This window comes from Manis javanica, chromosome 5 (assembly GCF_040802235.1).
Source record: "Manis javanica isolate MJ-LG chromosome 5, MJ_LKY, whole genome shotgun sequence".
Classification (NCBI taxonomy): Eukaryota; Metazoa; Chordata; class Mammalia; order Pholidota; family Manidae; genus Manis; species Manis javanica.
In genome coordinates this window covers 70,722,275-70,743,755 of record NC_133160.1, presented here as the reverse complement: position 1 = coordinate 70,743,755, position 21,481 = coordinate 70,722,275, and the positions used below count along the sequence as shown (strand labels likewise).

General features: G+C 39.7%; 1 long non-coding RNA gene across 1 annotated transcript; it reads left to right on the top strand.

The window, feature by feature from the left end:
* The first annotated feature begins 841 nt into the window (after positions 1-841).
* Positions 842-8,103, top strand: LOC140849562 (uncharacterized). The gene is made up of 3 exons (XR_012131595.1): positions 842-3,221; positions 4,128-4,278; positions 7,159-8,103. It is a non-coding gene; the product is annotated as an uncharacterized lncRNA (long non-coding RNA).
* The last annotated feature ends 13,378 nt before the right edge of the window (positions 8,104-21,481 follow it).

Genomic DNA, 21,481 nt, shown 5'->3' with positions numbered 1-21,481 from the left:
TTCAGAGGAGAAACATTGTTTAGTTGTGGAAACACCATATGCCTTTGATATTAGACAAACTTGACTCTATGAATCATGTATGTGGCTCTCAGTTGCTTAACTCTTCTGAGTCTCAATTTCCCCTTCTGTAAAAATAGAAATAATGATTCTTACCTCACAAATCTGCTGCAAGGAGATTAGGTAATGTACTACCTGGCAAAGAGCTTGGCAGCTTGTAGTTATTCAATGGATATCACCACCTGTTCGCTCTCCCTCTCTTAGGTCTTGTAAGAATGCCCATAATATTTATGGGTTTTATATATAAAGGAAATAAGTAATGGGGAAAGACAGGCTTGTCTTTGTGATGTGCTTAAATGGTACTGGCATAGGATCACCATGTACTCTTTCTGTGATATTTACGGTGAGTAGTTCAGTGTTCAATGAAATAAATGAAAACGGGCCCTGTCACTGTTAGTCCCATTTAAAAGTCTTTCATGAAATTAAAAGAACTAACAGTGACATTTTGGAAGAAATCAAGCTAAGCTATTGCATGTAAAGGTAAAATTACATGACTAAGGAGAGCTCCCTTTGTTCTAAGAAAAAGTTTCCTCTGCTTCACCTTAGAAAAGGAATATGGCATCTGAACACCACTTCTAACTCAATGGATACTTAAAAAACAGTCATAATCCTGTTACATAGAAGAATCACTCAAAAAGCTTTTTAAAAATACAGGTATTCTGCATCTGATGTATCAGAACCTATGGTGAAAGGGTGCCTATAAAGCTCCCCCAGGCGCTTGTGATGCCTATCTGAACTGATTATCAGTGATTAGATTTTAGGAGAAAAGTTCTCCTGACCCCTAACCTCTCCAAAAGGGAGAGGCAGAGAATGGGAGATAATCTGGGAATTGGGGAAGGTGTGGAGATAAATGAGCCTGCATTTTTACTATAAATTCTGACAGATGCTTGATGGGAGGCCAGAAAGTACTGCCCAGTGAGCCTCCCACTGCCCACTGCCATGGTTCTAAATACAGTCAAACGTGTCTAGACTAGCACTGTCCCTTTAAAACCAGTGGGAAGTCTCTGGAGGACACACCTATATGCCACTTCTATGGCACTTCGGTTTTAAGATGACAGGCCTTCCTGGGCTTCTGACCACCACCTACCATGTCGTGCTTATCTCACATTCCCATGCCTTCTGTTAGTGTCTCAACCCAGCAAACTCTTCCATGTCTCTGAAATGTCATGTGCTTGAATTCTATCCTTTCAGCATGAAAATGAAAATATCCCCTCCCAACATACACTCTCCTCTCTTCCCTATCTAATTCCAAATTATCCTTTAAAGCTCATTTCAGATGGACTCTTCAAGAATGCCTGCCTTGCCTGCCCTTTCCACAAAGTCAGGTGTCAGGTCCCTCTTCTAATTTCTCATCTTACTCTTTATTCTTCTTTGCAATACTTACCTGAGTTTCAGATTACACAGATTTTCGTGGGACTCTTTGTTTAATTTCTGTCACCTCCATTCAGATCTCGGTTTTGTGACAGTTGGGCCTGGATCCCTCTTGCTCCCTGCTGCCCAGACTTAACCAAGATGCCTTTCTCCTAATTCAGGTTCAAACACTCTCTGTGGAATGAACGAAGTAAGTGAAAAAGGGACTATTGTAGATCATCCCTTTTACTCTTCCGTTCATGACAAAAAACCATTTCATTCATCCATTCAACAACTTTTTAAATTCCTCCAATGTGCCAATACCTATGAAAATTAAGTGATAAATCAGATACAGACTCTTTCCTTGAGGTCCTTAGAATGTAATGAGAAATAAAAAGTATGTATCCAAATATGGATTACAGGAGCCTGTAAGGGAAATCACAGACTTTCTTAGGAGCGTCAGCTTTCACTCCACAGTTGTCAAAGGAAAGAGACTGCCTGTGAGAGGAGGTAAAGGAGCCTCAATGCCAGGAGGCCCTCTGCCCTCAGGAGTCAGTTGGATTTTAATCCTCTGTGTCATGGCTGCCTGGCTTCAGAGCAGCCTCCTCATCTATAAAAGGGCCAGTTTTCTGGTGGAAAGGGAGCTTTGTATTTGCACAGGATGATTTTAGCCGACTATTATAGGTTCCGTTATACCGCAGAAGATACACACATGTCAAGTAAGCCCATGACAGCATGTTTGGCACCGTTAACCATGAGGGAAATGCAAATGCAGCCCCCAAGGACACGTCACCACACAGCCGTCAGAAAAGCTAGAATAAAACATGGCACCACCAGATGCTACTGTGGGCGTGGGGAACCTGAATCACTGATACAGAGCTGGTGAAAATGTGAAATGGCACAGCCACTCTGGGTAACAGGTTGACAGTTTCTTAAGAAACAAAACATACAACTACCATATGACCTGGCAATCGCACTTCTGGGCATTCAGCCCAGAGGAATGAAGACATGTTTCCACAAAACCTGTACACAGATGTTTATGACTGCTTTATTTGTAATAGCCCCAAACTGGAGACCACCCAGAGTCTTTCAACAGTTGTTTAAACAAACTGATACATCCATATCACGGAGCATCACTAAGAGATACCAAGAAATGAACTAGTAATACCTACAACAATCCAGAGGATTCTCCAGTTATGCTGAGTGGAAAAGAGCAAGTCCAGAAACATTACATGCTGTAGGATACCATTTCTATAAGATTGTTGAAATGGCAGAATTACAGAAGTGGAGAACAGACTAGGCTTGCCAGGGATTAAAGAGATGGTAGAGGTGGGAAGGAGTCTGGGGGGGCTGTAAAAGGGTCCTAGAAAGGATCCTAGTGACGGAAATGTTCTGCCTCTTGACTATCAGTGTTAATATTCCAGTTAGGAAATTGTTCTGTAGTTCAGAGAGACATTATCATAGGGAAACTGGGTAAAAGGTTGATTAATCCCTTTGTATTATTTCTTAGAGCTACATGTCAGTGTTCAGTTATCTCAAAATAAAAGTATAAATTAAAAAATAATCAAAAGATGGAAGCAAAGTCACGAAACCAGTGTGGCAGTTTGTCAGTTCTGGCATGAGCCTCAGAACTTTGACATCATAATGGCCAGAGAGCTTGACTACTGGAATCCACAGGCTTACTTCAGTTACTTCAGTGCTTAGCCAAGTACTGGAGGCAACTCTTGGTTTTCAGTGCCAAGAACTGATGAAAAAAGGATGTTCTCGTCAATCAAAAAGCACCTAGATGGTCATTCAAGGCCTCAGAGCATAAGGTACCCTTCTAACATGCTACTTTCGGTCATCAAAGCGGACGGGCAGTGACAGGAAGTGTTCTCTTTTGTTTTCTCTAAAATACGTGAACTAATTCTTAACTTCAGAGCTGGATTCATGAAAAGCTACTCATGTTCCTGAAGCTTCATACTGCTGAGCATGAGAGAGCAGGCTTTATGTTCTGGGGAAGACAGTATTCTTGGCTTCATGGAAGAAAACCCCCAGTAGGTCTGTGAAACCCTGCCCTACTTATGAAAGAATTTTTGTGGTCTGTTCAGTTGGGTTGCCGTACCTATTCCAGGCAGAGTCCTGTTAGAGCCTAGTCATGGCTCAGGCAAGGAATAGCTAAGCACTTACTTGGGTTTAGAAACTTTTTGATATTCCCAGTATTATTTGCTGATCTTTGAGAAATCTGAACAATGAGTTAGATAAAACAGGTTAATTTTCTAGAATCCTCCATTATATAGATTTTTATGTTAACATGAAACCAAATTGTAATTACTTCCTCACAAATCTCCTTATCATTTGATAAACTGCCACAAATTGTCCCTTTTTCTTCTCTCTCTTGTTTTTTTTTTTTTTACATCTCCTTGTAATGCCCTTGGCCTCTTGGATCTCTCCTTCTTAACAGCTTGTCACGGGCTTTGCTTTCTTCTTTCCCCACCCCTAGAGTTCGCCTGCTCCAGGGCTTTGTCCTGGAAACTCTTCTCCAACCTCATCAACTCCCTAAGTAACCTTATCTCTTTCAATACGTTTCTGTAACTTGGCGACCCTAAATTAGAGCAATGAACCCATTTTGGGCGTCGAGACTAATTTTTAGTGTTGTGTCAACCTCGGCAGACAGCATAAAAAATGCTATCGTGTATTTGGCCAGTGACTAGCTGCTTTTGGTGTTTGATATGTTGCAGGAAAAGCCCTTCTGTTGAGGCGGACACCCACAGTGAAGCGACTACATCATGTCCTGCTGCTTCATGGCCACATGGAACTCAGAAGAGGCTGGAGGAGACAGCAGCGGCACCTCTTCCTGTTCAGCAATTTGGTGCTTGTGTCTAACACCAAGTACGCAGACACCACTTGTTCTCATTACCATAAAATTGCTTTCACTAACCCTTTTACTAATCAACTGTAATGAAAATGTTAAGTGCTTTTTCTCTCATTTTACAAATGTTTTGACCATTTATCCAACAAGTACTACGCAGGTCGTGTTCTGTGCCACGCCACAGTAGAAACAACTGAGAATGTGACGGGCAGAGTCTCCCTTGCCTGGGGCTTACAGACGGAAGGTACAAACAAGAGGGGTTCAATTGCAGACTGTGATTAGTGCCTCCGATAACAGATGGACAGGGTGCTGTGTGAAGAAGAAGGGACTACATTAGAGAGGGGTCGTCTAGGAGGGCCTCTCTGAAGTGGCAGCACTTAAAGTGAACCTATGGGATGAGAAGCAGCCACCATTCCTATGCACGGTGGCTGAGCCTTCTAGGCTGAGGGAACAGCAGCCCTAAGTGGGTGCTGTTGGCCCCTTGGAGGGAGGGGTCAGAGGCCGATGGGACTGGAGCCTGAAGCATGGGTGTGAAATCAGACACGATTCCGTGGTCAGGGATCCAGTCACACTGGGTCTCCACACGCCACAGTAGGGCTTGAAGTAGGCTGAGGGTTTTTCACTAGGCCATATCTGGTTAAATTTTTAGCACATTCTCTTGACTGTTGGCAGATCATGGATTGGTGGGGAGGCAAGGAGAGAGTTAAGGAGGCAATGGTCCCGGTGAACGGTAACAAGGGCTCCGCCTCGGGGATGGCAGTGACGACGAGAGATGCAGCAGACAGATTAGGAGTACATGTTGGAGCTGGGACCACTGAGTGCACTTTCCTCTCAACTCTGAACATGGATGCAGCTAATACCCAGTCCAGAGAAAACGTGGTGATTGCTCAATAAGTATCTGAAGGCAGGTAGATGGAAGGGCATCTGTTTACTTGTCCCATCATGAAAGACAAAGAATACTTACCGAAGTATCAAGAAGCCTTTCAGTCACTAGAGAAAACTGCAACTCTTTTCTTTACTACCCTCACCCGCACCCGCAGTTATGTCATGTCAAATATAAGGCAGGCAAGTTCTATACTTAATCTGAGTGACATTAATACTAATAATTTATTGTGGACTTATTACAGGTCGGTTATTATGCTAAGGAGTTGATGTACTTAATCTTGTCTAACCCTTACAACTACTCTGTGAGATGGGATTATTTTCCTTATTTTACAGAGTACTTTGATACTCAGAGTCAAATGGGTTGCTTTGGACAATTAACTTCTCTGTGAGCTTCCTCACTTATAAAATAGGGCAAACAGAGAGTACCTGATGTAGTTGCTTAAGGATGAAATGAAATGGTGTTTATAAAATACTTACAACAGTGCTTGGTGTATGGTAAGGGCCCAGTAAATGTTACAGGAGAGTGGAAACCATGTTCTGGGCTTTTGGATAACTTGGTTTAGTTGCAAAGGAGTAGGTGATCTTGGCAATTTGTTGAACAGAGGGAATTATTGAAATGACTTTTTCCAGGTTAACATATTTGGAAGTTTCCACGCAATACCTGAAGTGTTATACACATACATACCCACATTAGAACATTTAAAAATCTATAGGAATAAGCAAATAAGTATCTATCTTTCCCATTGGCTATTTTTAACTTGATAATGCCTTTAGAGTTACTATCAAGAAAAATGGTTATATCCAATAATTGTGTTTCATAAAAATCTTCAAATTCTCAAACATAGGGTAAAAAATGTTGAAGTAAAATGTAGAAAGTAGCCACCTGGTGTCACAAGACGTGTTTCCATCTTGTTTATATTTGTTGTGACCTAACCTTTGAATCTACATTGTCCTTCAGTTGGGTTTCCTGCAAAATTGGTTTCATTTCATAACTGCCATCAAAGAGTCCCAGCTTTAGCTGTTCCATGAATCATTGGACTCACAGGAATTTTTGCACGATTTGTCTCTGATCTCATTTTAGCTTTAGTGTTCCCACATGTGGTTCTGAACAGTAGGGAGTTCCACAGCGGTGTGGCAAGTTTCCTAGGAATCCTTCATAAGGCTTGTAACTACTTAAACTTCAGGCCCACCTGAGAATTAAATCTATGGATAAAACAAGACATATGGTGGTTTCCATGTCAGAGGTCAAAAGAGACAAGGTAAAAATGGTCTGTCACCTGACTTCCCTGAGATAAATGGGAAGGATTTCCACCATCTACCTATAAGACCTCCTGGCCACTGTTCTAGGATTGACTGACTGATTTTTAAGTTGGGTTCAATCTGTGAACTAAATTTTTCAGTTTTAGCAGGAACCTAAGGGAAAATGGTATGAACAAAATCTTTTAAGAAAATGTTTTAAAATAGCTTATGCTATAAAGGCAATAAAATCTTTTTAGAAATTAAGGTGGAAAATGTTAAATTCCTCTAATCCAAGTTTTTTCTTCCCAGTCTGCCATCTTATGAGAAAATTTGCATAATTATTCTTATAAATCATGTATCGTGTATCTTTGCTCAGCCCCTCAAATACTTCTTGAGTAAGCAAGACATGAGTAAATTAATAATAACCACAAAGATTATATATATATATTATATAACAAATATATCAATAACAGATGAAAGAATGATTCTCTTAAAAAGTTCTAAAATATATAGTCTAGTCTATAGTCAACAGTCAGCATTCAGAAAAATGACTATTTCCTGCCATCAAGGAAGTATTTTCATGGCATTCCTGAGTCAGGCTTTGCTCACCACACACTCTATAAAGGCCCATCTAACCATCTGCTGTGCTAATCACACAGGATAATAGAGATGAAGGAGGCATGGTTTTCCCTGGAGCAATGAGACCTGACATCTTGCTGTGAACTGCTCACATAACACTTAAGAAACTAACAGGTCTTGTTTGGTTATCATTCTAGGAATAAAAAAATCTTTAAGATAAAAAATAAAATACCACTGAACACAGTGTGGACTGCTGACTCTATGGGGAAAGCCGACATCGGTGCCCAGAGGTCCTTCGTCTTGGGCTGGCCCACGGTGAACTTCGTGGCCACCTTGAGGTATGACTTACAGACTGGCCCTGTATTTACATGAGTTAAAAAGGAAAACTTTAAAATGTGATTGTGTCATAAGCCAGTGACTCACTTTTTGACCTCCGATGATGACATTTGTTTGCTTTGTACTTTCCCCAAAACATGTTTATGTGTAAGATGTATGCACATTCATGGTAAACAGTGGGAACTACTGGAGTAACTTCCTCTGGTGTTGCTCAGAGATTTTTCAAATGGGCTCTACAAGTGGCTTGGGAACATGTATATTCAGGGTGTGGAGAAGCAGCATTGAGAGAGCGAGGCTCTGGGGCCCCTCTCCGGCATCCTGCCCCCTGGGCTCTGGAGTTTATGTGTTTCTAAATCACTAGAGTATCTATCTTGAGCTAGTACTATTAGATAGTCCATTCAAGTTTGAAAAATTGCTTTTATACTCCCAAATTAATGCACTTAAAAATTAGTATTATATAAATACAATTTAATCACGGCATCAAACACTAGGTTGTCTGAATTTCTGTGTACATATTGTCTTATTTGGTGTCTATAGGGAGGTGACAGTCTAAAACAAATCTGTAACTCTGTGGAGTAGAGGTTAGTTTTCAAAAATATATTCCTACACTGGCATGAGGATGGGGAATGTGGCCTCTTATCCTGGACATCCTGAGTGGACACCCCTGGGCTGACAGGGGTTGTGCCACACTCGCTTCTGCTCTTTGGAGCAGCCACACCCCAAGTCTCATTCTTGTCTTACACCTCAAGTTCTCATCACACGCTCTCAGTGTTCTTCCTTCTCCCCTGCGCCCCACTCCACCAAAGTCTCAGGCGTCATCATAATGATGAGACTACTACATTTGCTAAATTTTGTAATGCAACTGCTGACTTCAGGAAAATTTGTCAAAGTTTTACTGGGAAGGAACATGGATTTGTGTCATTCTCTGCATGTTTTCTTTTCCACGACAGATTTCTCTAAAGATTAGCAGTTTCTGTTGCTTAATGTCTTCTTCATGTGGCAAGTGGGAGGAAAGAGTTTCAGTTGGGAAGATATAAAGTATTTGATAAGAGAGTTTCTCACAAACTTTTTTTCCTAATGAGGGGATGAGAAACCTGAGTGGAAGCCAGGTTTACACGTTTTCTTGGTGAAAAGCTGTGTAAGTGCATACGTATAACCACGCCTGGCACCTGGTGCTTGTGCTACTTGCAGTTAGTACTCTCCTACAGATGGGCTTGAGTAATGAGAAGCTGTGTCCACGTACATATTCAGGCTGGGGAGCTAAGTGGGCATTCCAGTTTCCAGAAGTAGGTCCAGAGTGGTGATGGGGGTAGGGGGCCAGGGAGCTATGTTGCTGGCAGGAATATAAAATGTGGTAGCCAGTGTGGAAAGTTTGATGGTTCCTCATTATGTTAAAATAGAAATACCGTATGACCCAACGATGCCACTTCTGGGTATATACCCAAGAGAAATGAAAACATACATGGACTCAAAAATTTGTACATGAATGTTCACAGCAGCATTGTCCGTAATAGCAAAAAAGGTGGAAATAACCCAAGTGTTTATCAATTGATGAATGAATAAACAAAATGTGACATTGTGGCTGAGGACAGGGGGAATGGAAATGATTGCTTGAAGAACCCAGGGGTTGCTTTTACATGATGTCCCAGAACTCGTTAATGGTGGTGGCTGCACAATATTGTAAAGGTGCTAAAGAGCACTAATGGCCAATTTTATGGTATGTGTAATTTACCACAATAAAAAAAAGTGGTAGTAAGTGACAAATCCATGTATAAATGAACCTTACTGCTTTTTCACTTTTGGATATTACATGCTGTAGAAACTTTAGCAGGGAAAGTACTAATCTTTAGTAATTTAGTCGTAGGTGGATTGATCTTGGTCAGAGAATCACAGAATGAAGAATAAACTTTCTAGAAACTCATTCAATGTATTACAATCTTCTATATCTATAAAGATAGAGAATAGTGTAGGGTTTTTCCCCTAAAAGGATATTCTGTTTCTGAGTCACGATAGTCCATCCAAATATCAAATTTCTTAAGTATGATTTAATCTGAATCATCTGTAATCATCTTTGTATTTGAGAAGCACTACCAGCTGCAGGAACACTGAGGTATAACTGACCCATTTCCAGTTCTGGAAACTGAAGCTCAGAGTGGATGTGACTTGCCCATGATCGTATAGCTTGCATCACAGAGTTGCAATGAAGTGTTTAGATTCCAAACCAACTTCTCTTCCACTTTAGGACCTGTTTCCTTCACTGTAATACTGCTTGTAAAAGAGCAGGGCCCGTCAAAAGCCCGATTATAAGGAGAGTACAACTTACACATACATCCACATGACTAACTACTGGCTGCTGCTATGGTTATATGGAATGGCCATCTTAATATGTGACTCTAAGTATTTTATGTCATTTAATATTTTCTCCCACTTTTAAAAATTGCAGATCTCCAGAACTAAAGGAAAAATGGTACTCTTTCCAATCAAAGGTATTTTGTCAATATACATATCTTAAATCTTGAATCCATGATAAAGTAATATAGATCTCTTCAAAGCAGTGCCCCCAAATTATTCTCCCTCTCCTTAGTAGAAATTTTTCTCTCACTTACATGCAGGTTGTGCTGCTTTTAGAGGAAGTACTGGTTCTCATCCTCATCTTCCCCTTCTCTTCAACCTCATTACTGGAGCTAACATTATTCTCAAAACGGTGTTAAATTTTCATTAAGTACAGGTGACACTACCTATTCTCAAAGCAACTGCTACTTCCTACCTTTGACCCAGGAAGGTGCCAGGCCCCCTCATATAGGCAGGAAAGCTTTGAGGATGGATCTGCTGCCCAAATCCCACTTGAAAAGGGAAACCAGAAAATTCCTGGGTAAATCTTATTTTCATGAAATATGACTGCATGTTTTCTTCCAACACACCATTTGATTTTGCTCAGTTTTTTATATGCCTTTAAAAGTAACAAAGTATATTGAAAATATTAACAACATAGATTGATTTGAAAATAAGCAAATAGGTAACTCATCCTACTATGTTGGGTTATTATTGAATTTGATTAGATACATCAGTCTAGCCAAAGAGAAGGACCAGCCCAAAAGCATTTCCCTCGAAATCTTCACTGAAGGACATAAAAAAGTGTACCTCTGTGTTTTTAAGACCAACAATTAAATTTCAACTTTCTGATGTAAGCGGAATGAGAGACAGAGCGAGCTCGGGAGGATGGGAGGGAGAAAGGAAGAGTGGAGGAGAGAGTATTTAGAAAATACCATGTTGGGAATATGTATTTTTGTGTATATAATAAGTGAATCCTAGGTGATACGAAGAAAGGGGAATCCATAATAGGTACAGTGCTTAAGCATGGAAAGAGCATGACATATTAATGCCCATAACGTGTCTCAAGATCCTTCAAATAGCAATTATAGTGGCTTCTTGTATTTAAGTGATTTTTTATTTTCCTATTAGAATTAAACATTTTTTCTAGATGTCACTACTTACAGAGTGGTTTGGGTTGTTTGTATAGTTCTTGTTCCCTATGATGTTTTATTTCTGGTAATTGTAATCTTACAGAAAAACTGCAAAGATATAGTACAAACAATACCCCATATGCCCTTTACCTAGATTCATCTATTTAGTGACATTTTATTCCATTTGCTTTATTACTTATTTTCTCTTTCTCTCTGTATGAGTCTGTGTATACCTATGTTTGAGGGCATGCACTCACCACAGCCCTTCATCCTTAAATATTAAGTATGTCCTAAGAATAAAGATATTCCATTATATAGCCACCATACGGTTATCACCTTAGGAAATTTAACATGTAATCTACTGTTTGTTGTCCCATTCTGTCAGCTGGCCTCAATAATATCATCTTTCTACTACAGGATCCACTCAAGGGCCAGGTATTACATTTAGCTTCTATGTGAAAAGCAGAGTTGTTTTGAAAGTCTTCCATTCTGAGAAATGTCAGGATTGAATTGAGCTGAGAGGATGATACTTTTAAGGGATCACCATATTTCTACTTCATTCTTTTTATGCTGTTGGGGAAAATATCAAACCATTAGCCCCAATTATGCATGTATAATTTGATTTCTGAAATTATAGTGCACTATCAAAGACATTTACAATGAGGAACAAAATATTTTGTTTATTTTTTATGGTACTGTTATACTTTATAATACTCTGTTATGCTTTATAGTAGCTCTAGGTCATACAGAATACTATTTTAAGGTGGGGGAAAAGAGGTAGTTTAAGAAAGTTATTTGCCATCCAGTTGCAAAACTCATGCTGTTTCTGAGTGCCACATGGATGCATTAGTTGAGGGATATGAGACTAGACAATCCTCCTGTAGCAAAGCACAATCTTGTCTCTGCCTGTTTTGATTTCCACTGTGCCAGTGGGATACATTCAGAATTTTTCATGGAAAATCACCTTGAAATTTAAAAAAATGAACTTTATTTACACATGATTTACACAAAATAAACATTTTTAATGTTCTTCATTCATTCCCAAAGACCCAAGTTTCCCCCTCATACTGTTTCACTTCATCCTGGAGAAACTTCCCTTAGCATTTCTTGAGAAGATCTCGTACCAACAGTTTTTCTTTATTTCTTTTATCTGACAATGTCTGTATTTCACTCACACTCTCCAAAGTTTCATGTATTTTAGAGCCTTTGATATTGTCCACAGGTCCTTCAGCTTCTGTTAATTTTTTTCAATCTTGGTTTCTCTTTTTCTTTTTCAGACTGGATCATTTATATTACCTATTTTTAAATCACTGACTTTTATGCTTGTCATCTTCATTTTTTAATTTAGCCCACCCGATAAATTTTGTCTTTCAAAATTTTACCAATAAAAACATGCTATTTTTAAATATTTAGAGTTTCTATGCTGAGATTCCTATATTTTTAATTATTAGCATATTGTCATTGATATCATCAAACATAATTATGATAGTTGTTTTGTCAAGTAATTTGAACATCTAGACATATCAAGGTTGGCCTGAACTCTTGAGAATTGATCACATCTTTCTGGTTCTTTATAGATCATGTAACCCTTTAGGTCAAAAGCAAAAAACAGGTCATATTTCTGTTTTTCAAATTGTTTGATAAAATGGGGTTTTTTTTCAAGCTATTTTTATACAAAGATGCTATCTACTGGAATTTATCTGTTTTGGAGAAGAGACAACATGCAGGAAGAATACATACAACCTTCTAATTATTATTTTGAACACAGTATGTTCCTTATGCTGTGAAAAGCCATTCATTATCTTACAGGCCAGATAAATTAGGGAGTGATTACCAGCATTTGGAAACAGATTGTTTTTGTTTTTTTTAGCTTACAAGCAATGTCATGGGAGAGTTTTTAAATTGTATTGGAGAGTTTTTGGACATCTTTAAAGATAGAACTGTTTAACAAAAGTTAAAAAAAAAAACTTAAATTCCAAGCTAAAACACACTGTTTGAATACTCCTATAAAATTTAGCACAGTGCTGTGAACTCTACTTCTGGGTTCTGAAACACTTATTCATAATCCTTAGTGCTACAAATAATTTGAAATCGATGAGTGCTTTTGTTTACAAAAGTCCCACTATCAAACAATTTTTAGGTCCATCTGGCATATCAAGCAATTGAATTGGAAATAAAAAAAAAAGACAATGAAAAGGAAAATAATAGATTAAAAAAGGGTTTCTTTTAACTTTGTTTTTAATTTTAAGGCCCTTGAGTGTCCATTTACACTGTTTTCTTTCAGCAGTGTTTATCAGAGGACACGGGCCTCATCGTCTAATAATAATATCATGTTATATTGTGCATAGTAAATGTTACTTACATATTGTCTTATTTTAAAATATCTTTTGAAATTCAGATAGTTTGATAGATACCATCTCAGTATCCTATTAATCCCTTTTAGGTAATTTTCTGTAAACTGTCCCGTTTTTATGAGCAGTTTCTCAGTGTGAAAAATAGTAGAAAGCTAGTATAAATACTTGTTCACTGGCAGGTTTGGGAACGGGACTTCAATTTCTCATATTTTCAGTCTCCTTTGCTAGACTCATTGGTTTGTCTCAACAGATTTCAACAATGAAAATCTTAGTACTCATATCATCTGACGCAGAGAAAGTACACTGTTTATTTTTAATGTCTTTATAGCCAGTTCTTATTCTGTTCTTACTGAAGCTGAGTATATAACTGCAAAGAAACAAAGCCATACTATAAAAACACAACGCAGGAAGAAAGAAAAGCATGCAGTTCCTCCTTTTTCAACTGCTCCCCCCTCCATTGTGTTCACAGCCTGAAGATGTTGAGGACAAGCCCATGTGCCCTCTCAGAGTTCTCAGTCTTTCTCTTTCTTAATGAAGCTGTTACACTTTGTGCGCCACAAATCCTCTAAGAGAAATACACGTTTTACTGAAATGCTTCCTACTAGCTTCATGTTATATAAAGGAATGGAAACAAATTGTAATTAGGGTTTGCTTTACATGTGCTTTACTTTCTTATTGCTTGAAAACAAGTTTTGACTTTAGAATATGGATAATAATTTGCCAATAATTATTTACTCACCTGGTTCAAATTTTTTAATTCATGGCAATTTTCTTATTTCTTTTTTACAGCCTGTAACTATAACAGTAACAAATTCAGACACAGTGAATGACACAACCAACATGTCACTAGCAGTGCTAGGAGTAACTGTAAGTTACCCACAAGCTATTTTTAGTTAAAAAACAAATTTGATTTGGCAAGCTCGTGTGTGTATGTTCACCCATCATAAGATAGCTGATTATTATGGATACCAAAGTCTTATTTCTCCCCCAAATGTAGAAATTGAAGGTAGCAAAGCTATGTTATTAGCCTATACATGGGTACTATTCCTGTATTCCCAACTTAATTTTGTGCAAATTGAAAGTCACAGCATAAAATTCGCTATAATTTTAGAGGGCTAATCACATAGCATATTTATTATAAATAATATAAACGAAGAATATACATTAAAAAATTCATAAGATTCTAAATATTTCTTCCTCTACGGAGCTACTCTTTCTGAATCTTCTTTCTGATTCCTCCTCTCTCATCCCTGTTTACCTTGGTCATCACCCGAGGACTCAGTCTCAGTATCATGCATCTCAAATGACATAGAATATCGACATACAGAGATCACCTGGCAAGAAGCTACATCCCCTTGATGCAGGTCCAGAGAAGGAGATAAGCTAATGCCTCGTATAAACAAGTAAAGGAGGCGAGGGTTGAATAAGACCACAATCTGGGGATATCTGTATACACATCACTTTCATCTTGTTTTCTTTTAAATGTCATGTCCCTCGTTTAGATGGGGCTAGAGTGAGCTGCTGAAAACTTTTTTTGGTGAAAGAGACCGGTATATTTCAGGGTGAGGTTTTGTAAGGGAAAAGAGGTATCAGATGGACAGAGCTGAAGGAAGCATTTGTAATGCACAGTTTCTTATATAAAATTCTCTGTAAATGGGAAATGTCCTGTTATTGTGTGACAGAATCACAAAATTGTAATTTAAGTTTTGTTTGACCCAATGGGACAATAAAGCCCCTTAAAAACTCTGGGTAACCAGAATTTGCATAAGAAATTAAGGATTTCTATACAAATGGAATTTAATAATATGCTTAAAATAAAATTGAATATAGGCATTGAGTGAAACACAGATTATATTGATTTCTAACCTATATGATATGTATGCCCTGAATAACGAATAAATCTTGGAAGAGAGTGGGTGGTTTCAGGGATGAAGTTGGGAGACTGAATAATGATACAGCTAATTTCATTTTATGTTTGTGATTTTCCTTTGCTTAAGGTGATCAATCTCAACTAGGCAAGAAAAATTTCTATTTTAATGAAAAACGGGTTATTTGGCTATATATGCATGCTTGATTTAAAGGATTCCAACATTGTGTATCCAGTCCCTACTTTAAAATATTTTTATTGGCTGTCAATTCCTATTTGCAACGATTTTGAGCAGATCTAGCTGTGTGTGTGTGTGTGAGTGAGAGAGAGAGAGAGAGAGAGAGAGAGAGAGAGAGAGAGAGAGAAAGAGAAAGAGAGAGAGAGAGAGAGATTGCTTCCATGCTTGGGACCCTTCTTCATGTGGGTAAGGCCATGATTTTAATCAGGAGTACAGGCAAGCATAATAACTATCATCAACTCCATTTCAAACATTTTTTGCTTCATCGTCTCCTGAAGGATTCTTTGAAAGAGTTCAGCAGTCTTTATAATTTAGACTTGTTTGTTTCAAGTGGGAATGCTGGTGTTACTGCAGGGACTAATTGTTGTCTGCGTCTGACCTGTGCTCTAGGTTAGAGTCCATGTCCCTTCAGTCTCTAAAGTGGGGTTTGTCTGCACCAAAGCCAGTGAGCTGACTTCACGCTGCCATCTGCTCAAGGCCTCTTGGGCATTTCTCTCCTTCTGCTCAGGGTTGCTGAGCTGATGATGACTTTCAGGTTTTACTTTGCTCAGGAATAATCATGGCACTGTGTGTGGCTTTCTGGAGGATGTGCTTGTCTGGACAGGGACATTTGAAAGCAAAAACCAACATTCTCCAAGGAGTCTGGAGACAACATGAGGCAGGACTCTTTGAGATTAGCCTTTTCCTCCTTAGTGATGGGGGCATAAGAATGTTTTCTTGTGCCACGTACCACCCACAAAGTGAGGGACTGATTGCCTTGTGGTGCTATAGATCCTTGGCCTTTATCAAAGGGACAAGAATCTGGGATGGTCACTGGGGGACAAAAGGTGACTGAAGTCAGCATTGTTAACTCAAAATCTGTAGCTACTACCCCCCATGGAACAAATAGCATTTATACTGGACTCAATTCTTTCTTTTTGGAAACAACTAACTGCTAAGAAAATGTGTTCTTCAAGTACTACTGTGAAAGATTTATTGTGAAACATATTCTTTTTGTCTCCAAGGGCTCTGAGAACGATTAACAGCTGTGGGTCACTTCTGACAAGAAAAAAACCCTATATCCACTCATTGTTAAGTGTCAGGGAAAATCTATGATGAGGTTGGTGGGGTTCAAAATTCTAACTCTAAAATCTCAAGTTAATGGCTCTTTGGTCTTAAGTTTAAATACCCTTCAAAGTGAAAATCTCATACACTGTTCATTGATGTGGTTAGTATTCAAGTCTTGAATTCCTCTGTCCCACTTCCTAACTATTAAATAGCCTCTAATTTGTGAGAATCTTCTAAAATCCAGTCATATCTCTGAATCCAAATCCAAATATTTATCATCTTCTCTGTGCCCAGAATTTTTCTCAGTGTCCCAAAGAAAAGGAGATGATCACATTTAGATTCCTCAAGTCTTCACTGACTGAGCCACACGTACTTTGCTGTGTCTCAGGCTGAGTTTACCAGCATTGTTCTCAAGGTTATTGATACATAGATTACACCTCTCCTAAAATAGTCATTACAAGTCAGTTCAAAATAGTAATTCTTGGATCAGCAAATCTGTTCACTGTGGAAATGGAAATAGATTAAAATAAACACATGCACAGGATCTGTGAGAAACCTTGCAATGCAGTAATGGTGACAATGACTTTTGCTAGAAATCTTTAAGCATTTCCTCTTACATAATTATTAATTTTTAATCCTTCCAACAATCCATTGGCTATTACTCTTTCTCCAATGAATTGAAGAATATTTTCAAGTGATCTGGAAAATCTAAAGAACCACGTTTTCTCTATGAAATATATATTCCCCATCTTAGAATACAAAGGGTCACCAAGTGCATAGCTGAGGACAGTGTGCCCACTTGCCTCATTTTTTTCAGTTAATAAGAAACCAGCAATAAAGTGAAAAACATCAAATACCTAGGTATATTTATTTTAATAAAATGCATTAACTTAGATAAAACTACAAAGATAACTTTTAAGCTTAGAACATTACGTACCACAGCTGGCTCTCAGAGCCTGTCCATTCTTGATGATCCCTTAGCAGCCAGTCTGAATACTCTTCTTAGCATGCTGGAAATTCTCAATTGTGGACTAACTCCTGGCTATACTTGTGATTTCATTGTATTTTATTGCTGTCACAGAAGCTTCTCTGCCTTAAAAGATGGAAGTCACTGTGATTGTTGTGCTAAACAGAGTACTGACATTGCGTGTGCACCAGATGAAAAGGAAAACAAGAGCTGCTCAAGTTACAGTCAATAATACATGTGAGCTGAAAGAAAGGGAACTTTCATTCTACCCTGGAAAAATGGAAGCCAGGTCATGAGCCCAGAGTTTTGAGTTTTCTATGGAGAGGAAGCAATTTAAAGCATGAAAGAGCAAAACAAATTTCTGAGAGTGGCAACTCCCCATGATTTTGGGTGCAGTTTTCCGCTCTGTAGACAAGTGTTTCGCACTCTGCTTTTGGTTTCCCAACACAGTGCATCCTTCCATCTGACCACTGGCAGGAGCCTCCTGGGGGCAGGGGGACAGTGGGAGGGAAGCATAAAGGCTCCCTGCTGCTCTTGAGTAGCCCTGGGGTTAGAACTGACAAAAGCAAATGGAAATTCTGTTTGTTAAGCTGACACCTTGAGTGATAGAACAGTGATCATAACGATTCTTAACATACACTATTATTTGACATTTATTAACTACTGATGTTTACTATATTTACTTTGATCCTTATAAGCAAGTGCTTGAAAGCATGAATGTAAGGTCCCAAGGGGTAATCTGCCTGAGACTTACACACCTAGTTAGTGTCAAGGCAGAGACTGGGGGGGCCTTAAATAGTCTCAGATGGAAGCACAGCACAAGCCATCACTGTGCACTGCCCTGATGGGGCTGTGCATTCCAAGCAAAGCACCATGTTTAAGCTTTTTCTCTTTCTAAACCCTTGCTTGGGCATCTGCTTTCTGCAGGGGTCCCCCAGGTGAGTGAATATGATGCTGACTCAGAGGCACAGCATTCTTTCTCCAGAAGCCCCGGAATGGCAGCACACCCCAGAATGCTGCACATGCTCATGGTAAGGTAGGTTTGTACCCTACCACCACCATCAGCATTTTCTCCATGCAGGGCATGAACATCCTTACGGAGTTAAAATGAGCCATCTTCCTGCTCCGTTCGTGCCCCAGGAACTGCAGGATGCTCTCTTTCTTTTCATCCTGAAGCCCAGGCAGCTGGCCAGGAACCAACAAGGGAGAGGTGAGCCCCCTCCCTTCCTGTACCGGCTTTTTCTTGGCTGATGTCTCCACTCCTGAAAACAAACTCAGGACATAGAGTTGATTCTTCTCCATGAGGGGGTGGGGAGGCAGTACATGCAAGAACCTAACAATGAACCAATAGCCCAAAATAAACCTCAGAGACACCCAATGCATTGCTAGGAGGGGTTTTTCCCCTTCCTTCCTCTAGGTAGGCTGTCCCTCCCTTCTCAGCATTTCCAACATTCAGTTATGTTATGAACATAACTTGTGTCTTATTAGAGCATGAGCTTCATATGTCTGGGGAATATATTTTCCCCATCACAGGGTTTTCTCCAGTATCTCAGGCCATCACAAGAAGTAATCAAATGATGGCCTGCTCAGAGAAACCTAGAATGAAAGAATTCAGGGGGAGCAAAGAATTATGGGACTTACCGACTTTAGATACGGTGGAGTAGCCTTGGCATTCTAGTTAGAATTGAACTCTCAGTGCTACCCACACAAGGAGCTCACTCCCATCTCCTTCACACCCATGTGGAGGCTACGACTGGATAGAAATTTAGGGATGGGGCTTATTATTCTTTCTTGGTATGATTTTTATCTCTGCCCTGCCAAAATGCTCCCAATGATGTGCCCTTCTCGGAAGACACTGTGCTATTAATCTGAGAAGTATTTGAGCCAGAAAACAATGTCTACTCAAAGCATTTTTAACATTATGATTGTTATCCTATAAGAGCAATGATTCAAAAATTTGCTTTTTAAATGTTCATACGTTAATTCCACCGTGAGGAAACACTAAACCACATCATACCACGACCATATAAAAATACTGAATTCCTAAAATTTAGCTTCTTCTATCATTCTCACATACTCATGGCCATAGCATGTATTTCTAGTAGCCACAAGGGCAACATGAACTCTCAGACCAAATAATGTACATTACAAACGGTCCAGCTAAGCCGAAAAATATTTGTAAGAAAGTACAGGAAGTAGTGTCTACTTTGCTTTACGTCTGTGCTCATAGAGTAGCTGGGATATATAGCTTTGTATCAAGTGATACAGCATTGTTGTGGGATTAATGGGCTTAATATGTAAATCAAGTAATACAGAAATCAAATGTATGAAGATATGTGACTTGATTGTATCTCCTACGACCTCTGATGTTTGGCCAAGGACAGAAGGATTAAAGCCATAAAAGGTTCCTACAGCTCGTGACCGCCCTCACATGGTCTCAGTATCCTTGAGGAGTGTCCCGTCCTTGGGCTGGACTCAAGGATAGATCATGGTTATGTGCTGAACCCCCTCCTCAGATTTCTTCAGATATTCATATACTCAGTAAATATGAGGAGTGTCTTCTTGGCATTGTTCTTGAGCTGTTACGCCTTGAGTCCCCTGGCTGGTCCGTTCAGGTCTTCGATATCTCATCACGTCGCCTCCTTAATCTGAGGGTCAGAGACAGGGAGGAGGCCGACAAGTGGCGCCCGAACAGGGACCTGAAAGATGGTCAAAACTCAGAGCAGGGAACCTCCCCTCTGGGCGACCCTTGAAAGTCAGAGCGGGGAAGCTCCGAAGATCGTCGACCCGGTAAGGCCCCCCCAGAAAAGCGTATGTAGGGACAGGGTCGAGAAGTCAGGGACACTATAATGGGCCATCATGAAGCTAAAGCAGCTAAACTGGACGATCATTTAGAATTACTCCGTGCCCTCCTAAAAATATCAGGAGTGAAAACATCTAAAAGGGATTTTGCTCAACTTCATAAATATATTAGGAAACATTGTCATTGGTTGCCGCCACAAGGAACTCTTAAACAGGCTGATTGGAATAATGTGTTAAGAGATTTTAAGAAGGCGCACAGACAGGGGGATGTTATCCCTGTGCCTGTCTGGTCTTTATGTAATCTGATCACTCTCGCCTTACAGCCTCTACAATCTCCCCCGCTTTCTGACGCTAAATCAAACACACATGAGCAAGAGAGAGAATTGCCAGACGATGTGGTAAAATCAAGTAGATGTTCCTCACCCCCACATTCGTCTGACTCCTCTTCATTCTCCTCCTCTTCCTCCTCAGAGAGTGAGGATGAGAGCCCTGTTCGTCTCTGTCATTGTAAAAAAAACCTCAGCTCCTGCAAAGCCCAGAGGGAAGATGACATAGGTGTTTATCTGGCACCCTTAGTGGCACCAGTTAACTTGACTCCTTTTGGGCCAGGTGAGGATCCTGATTTTCCACAAGGTGGAGTCAGAGCACTTTATACACCTATTCCCTATAAAACATTGAAAGATGTCAAGCAAGCCACCTCTACTTAGGGCACTAATTCGCAGTATGTAGTGGGTCTTCTGAGAGGATTAGCAGAACAAGAAAGGATGATTCCTCATCATTGGGAATTACTGGCTCATACCTGTTTAGACTCTTCTGAGTTTCTACAATTCAAAACATGGTGGTATGAGGAAGCAAAGGCACAAGCTCTGAGATATCAGCATGCCAATCCTCAGATTCTTGTAACTGCTGAACAGCTAGCAGGACAAGGAGATTGGCTGCAGCTAGAAAGGCAAGCCAGGTATGAGGACACTGCGGTGACACAGGTGCGTCTGTGTTGCCTGAAAGCTTGGGAAAAGATACAAGTGGCTGGACAGCCCGCTTTACCATTCAGTAAGCTTAAACAGGGATTCAATGAGCCATATGTTGATTTTGTTGCAAGGTTGCAAGATAACTTGAGACAAGCAGTAGCACATCCAGATTTGAGGGATTTGTTGTTGCAAATGTTAACCTATGATAATGCAAATGCAGAGTGTCAGAATGTCAGAGAGTTCTTAGACCTTTGAAAGCTGCAGGAGCTAGAATGGAAGATTATATCAAGGCCTGTGCAGATGTGGGTTCTCCTACATACCAAGCTAATCTGCTAGCAGCTGCTATGAGAGGAAAGTCAAGAGGAAGATTTAAAAGTCTGACATGTTTTGGTTGTGGCAAGCAAGGGCATATGAAGAGAGATTGCCAATCATAAAAGAGGGCGAAAGAGCCAAATTTTAAAAATAAACCGTTGTCTG